Consider the following 12,281-nt stretch of genomic DNA (forward strand, 5'->3'; position numbering starts at 1 on the left):
AAATGATTTGACGGCTTGTGGATGTTTGTGGTCGCTCTAATCCTCTTTTGAAGTTAACTTGAAAACCACTTCAAAAGAGCTATCTTTCGATCGAGGCGGTTTATCCTCTTTCGATGGGTTTTCAAGTTTAGGTCGCACTTCGATTGTGGTATGGTAGCGTTCAAAAGATCAAATGGCTACTAGTAATTTGCAAAATAAGCTCTTGCGACACAATTTTCCTTTATTGGTCGGCAAGTTATAAAGCTCATAGGAAAGAAGAAGATATTCAAACCTTCAACTTTAAACAAATATGGAAATTTTTTGCTACACTAATAGCCATATATTTTGAATAAATAAGAAGTGAAATTTGTTCATTAAGATATAGCCATGTGACTAATAGCTAGACTAGTAGTAGATTACTTCGTCCTCAAAATACCCTTCATTCTTATCTTCGTTACTACTCACTCCAAAAACTTTTTGCTGTCAAGTAAAAGCTACCCCAGCACTTATGGTAGTTCATAGGTGATGATGAGGTGTATATTAATACGTTAACTAAATCAGGCAATATTGTCACTTTTAAGAATAAGCATGTTTCGGAAGATTCCATAATAGAAAATGGTCAATGCAAAATATCCAGACCATACACAAACAATGGGTCCCACAATCCTCCCCATCTCTAATAATCTCTCACAATGATAAGGTGTACTGGAAGTATTATAAAATGGGACGATTTATATGTGGCGTCTAATCGGTAAAATATGGGTTTTTGTTTAATGGTGTAATGGTGTTGTAGCTCTTATATGTATATATATAGATATATAGATATAGAGCAATGTTGTAATAAAAAGTAGATTTTTCCTATAAAGTGTAGAAAATATGTTTTCACGATTAGATATAATAAAACACACCGTACAATAAACACACACATATAATATAGTAATAACAATAAACAAACAAACACCATCTGGCGACAACCCCCCCCCCCCGGTTGTTGTCTTTATTATCGTCCGGGGGGGGGGGTTGTTCCATGGCGAAATCTCCCCTAATTGCCGCCCACTACGCATGGACTTATAAACAACCTTTTCATCAAAACGCGTTTATGGATTGTCCACATTTTCACACAAGAGGTGCATAAACCGGTTTAAAACTTAAAACCGGTTTAGATTTGGTCAAAAAAAGTCAAAACCAATTTATTATTGGTTTTGGTTCGGGTTAAAACCGGTTTCTTATCATGTTACAATCGGTTTCGGTTCGGGTTTTGACTGGTTTCGGTTCGGTTAACCGGTTTCGGTGGAAAAAATTACAAACCAGTTCCAAACCTACGGTTTCAATCGGTTCCAAACCAGTTTGTACAGAATCGGTTTTAAATCGATTCGGTTTCGGTTCGTCTTTCGAGTTAGCTAGGTTAACCGTTTTATTTGCCCACCTCTAGTTTCTACTATTAGGCCATGAGGGTTAATTAGAATATGTATTTATACATCAGATTACTTTGTTATTTCTAATTAAAAATACGAATCATATTCATTGATAGAACTGGACAAATTTACAAGTTATATATTCGGTAATGACAAAATGGATCCCTCACGAACTCTTTACAATGTGTATGAATATTTGCACTATTAAATACCGTTACGCCTTTTGTTAATAAGTGATCATGTAAAATCTAAAGTGTTCATAAATAAAAGAATTTCTGTAACGTTACATATCCTCCTATAGATGGTAAACTAATGAGTCACACATTGTGGGCTTATATAAATGTTTTTTTTTATAATCCCAATTTCATTAAAAATCTCGTTAGTTTGTTAAAGTTTAGTTAGTATATATTAGTTAGAAACTTTGTTGGTAAAGTTAGCTCCAAAATTGTAAATAATAATTATTAGTTTGGCAAACGTTGTAATTAGTAAGTAATTAACCGTCGATGGGTATAAATACCATCACCAGCCATCATTTGTAAACATCAGTTCTTGATGAATCATAATACAAAATTGTTTGTTTAATTAAATGTTCTTTGAAGTTTTGATGTCTATTAATTGTTTGGTTACTCGATCGTATCAAGAAAGGGCATCAATGTTGTGATCTATTGGCCTCCAAATAACTTATCATTTTCTTAGTATAATAAATTTAAAATACAAGCACTTATGATAACAATATTTACAAGCTTTGGAAGCTTTTATTTTTCCAATATTACACAAACCATTTACATTAAGTACCTAATTAGTTAGCTTTGATCTATCATTAACTTTGTTGCTGTTTCAACTAATGAATGGATTGAAATCTTGCATCTACTCAATCCAATTGCACCAGAGAAAATATTGAAGCTTTCTAATTCAGATGTTGTTTCTGTAACACCTTCAAGTTCTGCCATCATCCCCAAATTCTTGAATGTCCGAATATTTGTAACGTTGTCCTTCATCATCCAGATCGCGAGTTCAATGACATATCTTCGAATTCGTGGAGTTTTAGCATTCGGGTTCGGGTATTTCCTTAAAATCTGAACTAGTGTAATTGCTAATTCCTCATCATGTATTCGGCTTTCTTTGAACATGGCATTGGTTTCTTCATATGTCATGAAGTTGAACATACGTGCTGCTAATCCCACCATCACTTCTTGTAACTTAATTTCGTCGGAGATCATAATTTCTCCAAGTACCTGCGTGTATATTAATGAGTCCACTACTACAACTAGTTAACGAGCTGTATTATCTATTATACATATTTTTGACTAGAAATGAGTGATAGTATGTGATGCAAAATACCTCTTAAGGGGCATTAACCATTACACATGAGTACATGACTAGCCTATATATCTATACAATAGATATTTATATGATTTATGATATACTTGATGAAAACAATGCCCCAGATACATAACAATAAAATTATTGACTCTAGAGGTCATTTAAAAAGAGAACATTATAAATATGAAGTGTAACCTAAATATATCTAAGCAATAATTGTTATGATTATTGAAACTTAAAATTTCAATTGTAAATGTTGGATTCTAGTATTTTGTTATAGTCTTTTATATGATTTCAAGTTTGCTTACGAACAGTTTATAACCCACATATATTTTTAGCTCGTTTTGATAAATGGATTACATGAATCATTTTTGGCAAGGTTAAATAAGATTAAATTTGTCCGGTTTAGTTATGGTGTCTTGACAAAAATGTATGGGTGGTACTACTTGGTGATATTTCATAGATTACTTACTGTGCAGATGTTATTATACATCTCAGTTCTTCAAAAAAATCATTCCCACAATAAATGCACAAATTCCTCAAAATCCTAGGAGCATTTACTCGTAACAACGTGCTTTCTAACGCGTAACAAAGCCTATGCACGACATTCAGTTTCAGCATACGTTCACAGTTTCGATTGCTTTCGAATGCCAGCATCCCAAGTGCCTCACCAGCTGCAATTCTCACATCATTTTGAGTTTCAAGAACTTCTTCTCTAAAGAAAATATTAAACAATTCTTTTAATACACCTCCAGTCCCACCAATTCGTTCAGTCGCGTCATGTTCCAACGCTAAACACGTTAAAATATCGATCCCAAGTTTTTGTAACCTAGGATAATTCTCACCCGAATGTAACTTATTGTGAACACCAATTCCGAAACTTCTGTTCTAAGTTGTGTGCCAGTAACGCCAGTGGAGCTTACTAGCATTTTCACAACTTGTAACGATCGTTTAACAGTGGAGATTTGGGATTGCGTGGCGCGTTTATCTTTTAACAACCGTTCATCTGCATGCATGAAATCGATGATTTTGCGTAACAACCCTCTTGTGTTGCCAATCTTTCCACAATTATCATGATCACGAGCTAATTTCTTGAGGATTAGAAGTGCTAGCTGATTAAACGCCCAAAAATCATAGTCTCCATGATCTCTTATGAGTTCAGTTTTGTCACCGGAGTTCGGATTGACATGTAATAATGATGATATTGATTCCATAGCTCCTGGGATTCCTGCGACGCGATGTGCGTTTTGCTTTTTACTAATGCCGGTTAAAGCAACACTAGAAAACTATTTATTTTTATTTGAACTCTTTTCTAATTAAACACCAACACTTTATTTCAAAAAATAATTTCTAGCTATGAATGTACACCTATATATATATATATATATTAATTATTGATTAATAATATATATATAATACCGTATGGCAGAAGAGGAACATCGGAACTTATCCATGTTCGTGATGGTGTCTTTCTGTTAACTCCACCATCGGTTGGAAGATGAAACAATGAGCTCGACGTTATAGGGTGAAAACTACTGACTCCAACGTCGGTGAGTGACCATGTAGCCTGGTGTTGCCATTCCAGCTCATGACTCCTGCTAAAAATCCGGGTACTTTCTACCAAAAGAATAATAGTTACTAACCAGAAGTCTATTTTGTCAATGCTTATAGCGAACCCGCCTAACAGAACCACCGTGGCCCAGATAAACCCTAGGGTTCCTAGCCCGGTTGCTGTATTTTCACGAATAGCGAGCCTTAGAGCGAAGAGGGTTAGTTTCTTTTCTGGTGCTCTTGTGGCTAGTTGCTTTTGCCTTGAAAATGGTATTGTGTTGCTGCTATGTGTTGTTTGGGTACTAGTTTGTGGTTCAAAAATGGTAGTGTTTTTTCTGTGGAATTTAGTGAATCTTTGGGGTGAAAGTTCATGTATTGGGAGATGAACACTTCCTTGGCTCTCCAGGGAAGTTCTTTGATTCATGGTGTGTTTCTAGGGTTAATGAAAGGCTAGAGATATTGTGATGTTTATATATAGTGATAAGAAAATTGAGCTTACTTACAAAGCAAGTTTATCTTTTCATGGGGATTATTAATCAACAAGAATACACTTTTTTCAGTTTGCTTGTTCTTAAAAGCACTAAAAAGGCATCTTCATTTTTGGTTCGTTCGAATGTTATTACTTTGGTCATAAGTATATTTAAATGCCAACATATTTAAATTTGAATTTCATTTTGTTTTTGCCATGCATGTCACAGCTTTGGTCTTAGGTGTTTACTTTCTAAAATTTTCATAAAAACTCATGCGGTAAGTAAAAGAGTTTCTAATTAACATTCATGAAATGTAGATACATAATAATTTGGAACTTTGGTGTCGTAAAGTTCCTATTGTGCCATTTTGCGGCACCTTATTGGTGGTATTTGTTTTGTTTTACTTGTTTTAGTTCAAGTCCGTAACATACGTAACAAAAATCGATCAAAAACTAATTTTGTGTATGTTTTGTTTTGGTTATCGTATCGTAACAAAATGACAGAAACCGATCAGATTCGCGTAAACTCACTGTGTTTTGTTTAAGCTCTAGTACCATAGCAAACGTAAACGAAAACCAACCAAATGCAGAATTTTATTAGTTCCGGTATAGTAACGAACGTTCTGAAAACCAACCGAATTCACGTGGACTGACCACATCAACGACCGGGATCGATAACGGTTGGGTTTTACCAACGATCTACTTTCTGACGAGTGGACATTCTTGAGTTTGGATGGGTGGAGAAAGCATGTTTGTGGGGGACCTTACTGGAGAGACCCCTCTTGTTGGGCTTAGGGACACCGAATTTGTTGCTAGGCAGACCATGTTAAAGACAGAATCAAGAAAATTGCTAAGCACAAGAAGACTTGTATCAAGAATCAACAAGCCTTCATTCATTTTGCTTTTGATACATTTGGGTCTCTTGCTCCCGATGATGTTACGTTTCTGAAAAGAATTCAACGAGTCGTTCACAATAACTCATCTACGCCGAAGAATGATTACTTTATTTTCAGTATGATCGGTTTTGGTATTAAAAAAGAGATAACGGCACAACTTGTTGCTCAATTATCTATCTCTCTATTGTAATTGAATCCTTTTATTTTATTACAAAACTTATGATGAGTTGAGAAACTAAAAAGGTAAGAGTTTAAAACTTTGGAAGCGTCACTAAATAAAGAGAAGGAAAATGAAAAATTGCTCCGAGTTATAAAAGTATTAATATAAACATAATATAAAATTAAATTAAGTATCTAAGAAGTATATTTAAGGCCAATCAAATCCGTTGTTTGAATCCGTCATCATACATAGTGGCTTGAATCACATATATGTTTCGATAATTTGACTGGCATATTTAATTGTGGAGTAAGGTGTGTGGTGACTTGGAAAAGAAATTAATTAAATTGGTGGGAAATTAGCTGGTGGGATAGCAAATATATGTATTAAAGTTGAATGTCTCATGTCACACTCCTACGTTTTGAGCAACTCTAAAAATATATATAATATTTTTAACACACATTTGCATGGTACCCAAGAAATATAAAAGAAGTTGGTTTACTTAAAAGTTTTTATTAAATTCGCATATGATATACTAAGAGTCTGTTTGGTATGAGTTAAAAAAATAAATAAAGGAATGGAATGAACGTGATAATGGAACGGACAAATGAATAAAATAAATAATACCATTTCATTGTCATGTTTGGTTACCATATAAAAATGACATGATTCTTTACTTTTTTATTATTATTATAATTATTCACCAATGATAATAATTATTATCATTAGTGAATATTATTATTAGTAAATAATACTAATAAACATACTCGTAAAAACGTTGAATAATAATAATTAATAATATTATTATTCACAATAACTAGTTTTTTAAGACCCACGCCTTACAACTAGATTATATAACCAAACAAACATACTCTTAAAAACGTTGAATCACACATGTACGTTGTGAAATGTTAACTTTTCAAAATTTAAATATAATAGTAATTCTAATATAATAATAGTTATATTATAATATGCAAACTAATAATAATCTTTAAATACTATTAAAGCAAAACCAATTGTTCACATGTCCTTCTACTAGTCTGTCCACATATACATCCCAGTCACTAAGTTTCCATTTTCAGATTGTCTATTATGCTGCCACGTGTCCTCTTAATACAATCACCTTATACTTAAACATTAACAATTCATATTTTTTACCCTAAACATATTTTTCTCTCTTTCTCTATTAGCCGGATCTCCTTTCACCCTCTCATATATTCCGACTACTCTAGATCTAGATTTGTATTAATCGTTTTCCGGTAAGTTTATATTTTATAATAAACTTCCGATTGTTGATATATGTATTTCCGGCAACATTATATTTTCTTCCGGTTATTGTTTCCTCTAAACTTTTTATCTTTATTTTCATTGTTAACTGATTTTATTAAAATCAGTTTAAGTTGTAAATAATAAACGGCAATGAAGCTAATATGTGGACGTATTTACGTTTTTTCGATAAGTTTTTCCGGTTAGTTTTTCCGTTAAGTTTTTCCGGTTAGTTTTTCCGTTAAGTTTTTCCGGTTATGTGTTATACCTATAACAATGGTTGTTTTATATTTATTTGAAGTTTTATATTTTCTTTCCTCTCATATATTCCGGCTAATATAGATCTAGATTTGTATTAATCGTTTTCCGGTAAGTTTATATTTAATAATAAATTTCTGAAGTATATTTAAGGCCGTTGTTTGAATCCGTTGTTTGAATCCGTTGTTTGAATCAAGAAGTATATTTAAGGCCAATCATATCCGTTGTTTGAATCCGTCATCACACATAGTGGCTTGAATCACATATATGTTTCGATAATTTGACTGGCATATTTAATTGTGGAGTAAGGTGTGTGGTGACACGGAAAAGAAATTAATTAAATTGGTGGGAAATTAGCTGGTGGGATAGCAAATATATGTATTAAAGTTGAATGTCTCATGTCACACTCCTGCGTTTTGAGCAACTCTAAAAATATATATAATATTTTTAACACACATTTGCATGGTACCCAAGAAATATAAAAGAAGTTGGTTTACTTAAAAGTTTTTATTAAATTCGCATATGAAATACTAAGAGTCTGTTTGGTATGAGTTAATAAAATAAATAAAGGAATGGAATGAACGTGATAATGGAACGGACAAATGAATAAAATAAATAATACCATTTCATTGTCATGTTTGGTTACCATATAAAAATGACATGATTCTTTACTTTTTTATTATTATTATTATAATTATTCATCAAAGATAATAATTGTTATCATTAGTGAATATTATTATTAGTAAATAATACTAATAAACATACTCGTAAAAACGTTGAATAATAATAATTAATAATATTATTATTCACAATAACTAGTTTTTTAAGACCCAAGCCTTACAACTAGATTATATAACCAAACAAACATACTCTTAAAAACGTTGAATCACACACGTACGTTTTGAAATGTTAACTTTTCAAAATTTAAATATAATAGTAATTCTAATATAATAATAGTTATATTATAATATGCAAAACTAATAATAATCTTTAAATACTATTAAAGCAAAACCAATTGTTCACATGTCCTTCTACTAGTCTGTCCACATATACATCCCAGTCACTAAGTTTCCATTTTCAGATTGTCTATTATGCTGCCACGTGTCCTCTTAATACAATCACCTTATATTTAAACATTAACAATTCATATTTTTTATCCTAAACATATTTTTCTCTCTTTCTCTATTAGCCGGATCTCCTTTCACCCTCTCATATATTCCGACGACTCTAGATCTAGATTTGTATTAATCGTTCTCCGGTAAGTTTATATTTTATAATAAACTTCCGATTGTTGATATATGTATTTCCGGCAACATTATATTTTATTCCGGTTATTGTTTCCTCTAAACTTTTTATCTTTATTTTCATTGTTAACTGATTTTATTAAAATCAGTTTAAGTTGTAAATCAAAAACGGCAATGAAGCTAATATATGGACGTATTTACGTTTTTTCGATAAGTTTTTCCGGTTAGTTTTTCCGTTAAGTTTTTCCGGTTATGTGTTATACCTATAACAATGGTTGTTTTATATTTATTTGAAGTTTTATATTTTCTTTCCTCTCATATATTCCGGCTAATATAGATCTAGATTTGTATTAATCGTTTTCCGGTAAGTTTATATTTAATAATAAATTTCTGATTTTTGATATATGTATTTCCGACAACGTTATATTTTCTTTCGGTTATTGTTTCCTCTAACATTTTTATCTTTATTTTCATTGTTATCTGATTTTATTAAAATCAGTTTAGGTTGTAAATAATAAACGGCAATGAAGCTAATATGTGGACATATTTACGTGTTTTCGGTAAGTTTTTCCGTTAAGTTTTTCCGGTTATGTGTTATACCTATAACAATGGTTGTTTTATTTATTTGAAGTTTTATATTTTTCTTTCCTGTTTTTTTTTTGTTTTACATGTTGTTCTTTTAGGTTCTAAATAAAAATCACCTTCAACCATGGACAATATCATTATTTCCTTTTTCTGGTAAAACACATTTAAATTATCCGGTTATAAATTATAATTATAATCTTCTATAATATCAATGTTATAACAAAACTTTATTATTTCAGATTATTTACCGATTTACGGAATATTTCAGTTTACCTTCTAAATCTAAATTTGAGATACCATGGTTATTATCATTATATTGTTTTTTCCGGTAAGACATTCAATTTTCCCGATTATAAATTAAATATCAAATTTTCCATAATATAAACATTATTATTCTACTTTATAATTTCAGGTTAATGCCCCGACTGATACAAGCTAATTTTCATGGATTGAGCATTACTTTATAAGATTTATTTTTTTAATATTGATGTATATTTCTTTTTTGAATATTCAATTATATTCATTATTAGTAGATAAAATAATATATTGATGAATATCGTAGATACCTTAATGTATATTTTTTTTTCCGGCGTACCTTAGTATACATAAATTACACATTTAAGTATCTCATTAATACAATTTATTAAGTTTGACTATCCTTATTTGTTTAAATAACTAATAAGGATAGTCAAACTCAATAAATTGTATTAATGGTTTTAATACAATTTAATTAACATATTTGAACTCCTTTTAAATTCGAAATTTGACCAACTTTCAACAAAGTTTTAAAGGTTTTCATACTCTCCATAATTTTAAACTCATTTCAAAATCTTTCCATAATTTTTTGAAGTTTTCAAATTAACCGATTTGATTTTCATTTTTGTAATTATTTCTAAATTAATAAGTTATATTAGTAAAATTAGAACAGATTTGATTATAATTTTTGTGATTTGGCATTTATTAGAATAAGTTATCATTTTAATATTCAAAAAACTGACTGTCAAACTAAAAATACTTGCCGTAATTGTAATGTAATCTTACTTTAATTTACGAATATTAATTATTAATTAATACTAAAATAATAACCGGTCGTGTGGGCAACCAACCAAGTTAGTATTCAAGAAGACATGAAGACATGAAGATCCCTGCGAGTGAGCATAAATGAAGGCTTGAAGGTGAGAGCGTGGAGCTTGTTTGAGGCCACCAAGTGACTTGTGTAACAAACAGACATGATCTGGGTGTTCGGGATCGATGAAGCCTTCTAACTGTTTTCAACTCATGTGTTCTTACAAGATCCCCTTGTAGAAATCAAGTTGACGAAGTGGCCATTGCTTTATAACAACAAGTGAGAGATCCACTCGAATGGTTTTGGACTTGACGACAAGGTTGAATGCTTCAGTAATGTGAATGCTAGGTTGTTGGTGAATTCATTTAGCTACAGTTCGAGCCATGTAGTGAGTGATGCTTCCATATACCCACTTACAATCAATAACATTAGTTTATGAGCACGAGACATGTGTTCAAGTACCATTTTTGCAGGTGCTGAAAATTCCTTAGCCATGGCTTTACACCACTACAGATGTAAATTGGAATTAGTGAAGCCAGTCATCTCAGTTGTTATTTTTGAAGGAATAAAAACAAGATTGGCAAAATGACTATACAAAATACAAAGTTATTGATTTTGAAGAGTATTTGAAGACGAGGACGAGAAGGGGTGGTGGAGAAGTATATTTTTGAAATATAATGTAGAGTGAGTAGTGTTTGGGGAAGATTGACATGTGATTGTTGATGTATGAGGAGTGTTGGGTTGTGTAAGAAGAGGAGTAAGAGGAGGCATTGTACAGTTGAAATATCATCAAATGGAAAAAGACGTGTAAGGATTGAATTCAGGATTTGAAGGAGGAACTAAAGGAGTGGAACTCTGAAAATGTGAATTTGATATGATATTCAATCAAGACATCTATAACTATGATGTTGGCATAGCTTCCAATAAAGATACAAGGCATTGAACACAAATCCATTGTTTATATGGTCGTAGGCGAGGAAAACATTGGCAAACAAAACACATGAACTTTAACGACCCAAATTTTATAATAAATAGTGTTCAATAATAAAAGTGGATATTTTTATGGTTTCAGATCCAAGTGTTACTTATGGAAATCAAGGGATCATTGTTTAATTAATCAAAGTTAATTAAGCATATAAATCTACACCAAAATTAGCCAGCCATCATTTCATCATCTTCTTCATCTTAAAGAGAAAGCAAGAGTCATCAACATATTAAAAACGAGCTTGGTTACGGGCTGAAGATCAAAGATAGGAGCACTATTACTGCTTACACAACATGAATCGGGTAAGAATCGTTCCCGGGTCCTCTATTTTATACTCTTCATTTTCGGTTCTATAAAATGTTAGGGTTTCATCTAAAAATCAAAACTTTATGTGTATTTACGAACATTAATAATGAATCTAGTCATTTGGTTGATAAACAAACAATTTAGATGTAAAAAGTTTGAATTTTGGTTTAAAAAAAACATGTTGTTTGGAGACCCATGTTCTTCCAACAACATTAGACCTTTAAATAGTGACACTACATCTTCGAATAGAAACTCTACACTTTCACCCAAAGAAAGCTGGTGAGACACCTAGAGAGACACTACCCAGTGTCCATGTTAGTCTTTCAATGACACGACCAAATGTCCTTATCAGACTTGCAGCGACACTAGCTAGTATCCACGTCATACATGTAAAGACACTACCTAATGTCCATGTCAGGCTTATAGAGACATTACCTTGTGTCCCTATTAGTGGCACAACAACATTAATACCTAATGAAAGTTAGGCGACAATTCTTGTGACACTACTCGACGACAGTGTCAACGACACTAGCATTTTGTAACAAGTTTTCGCGTCTTAATTTTTATACAAAACATGTGACATTTGTCCCAACGATCATGTGAGTTCTAGACCTTTTCTTTATATGTTTTGGTCCGGCATGCATAGGGGTATGCGTTAGCTGTAAAACTAAGGAGTAAATGTTTATATGTTAAAGCAATTAGTCTATGAGTTAGTCTAGGTGTGATAACCCTCACTTTATAATTTAACTGAAACTACTAAGTATGTTAATGATTAACTCTT

At 31.8% G+C, this 12,281-nt stretch overlaps 1 pseudogene; it reads right to left on the reverse strand.

Annotated features, from left to right (window-relative positions):
* Positions 1 to 2,176: 2,176 nt before the first annotated feature.
* Positions 2,177 to 4,171, reverse strand: LOC143583604 (uncharacterized; annotated as a pseudogene).
* Between the last annotated feature and the right edge of the window lie 8,110 nt (positions 4,172 to 12,281).

The sequence above is a fragment of the Bidens hawaiensis genome, unplaced genomic scaffold, assembly GCF_021521415.1.
Source record: "Bidens hawaiensis isolate Kalapana, Puna unplaced genomic scaffold, B.hawaiensis_p1.1 tig00032463_1, whole genome shotgun sequence".
Classification (NCBI taxonomy): domain Eukaryota; kingdom Viridiplantae; phylum Streptophyta; class Magnoliopsida; order Asterales; family Asteraceae; genus Bidens; species Bidens hawaiensis.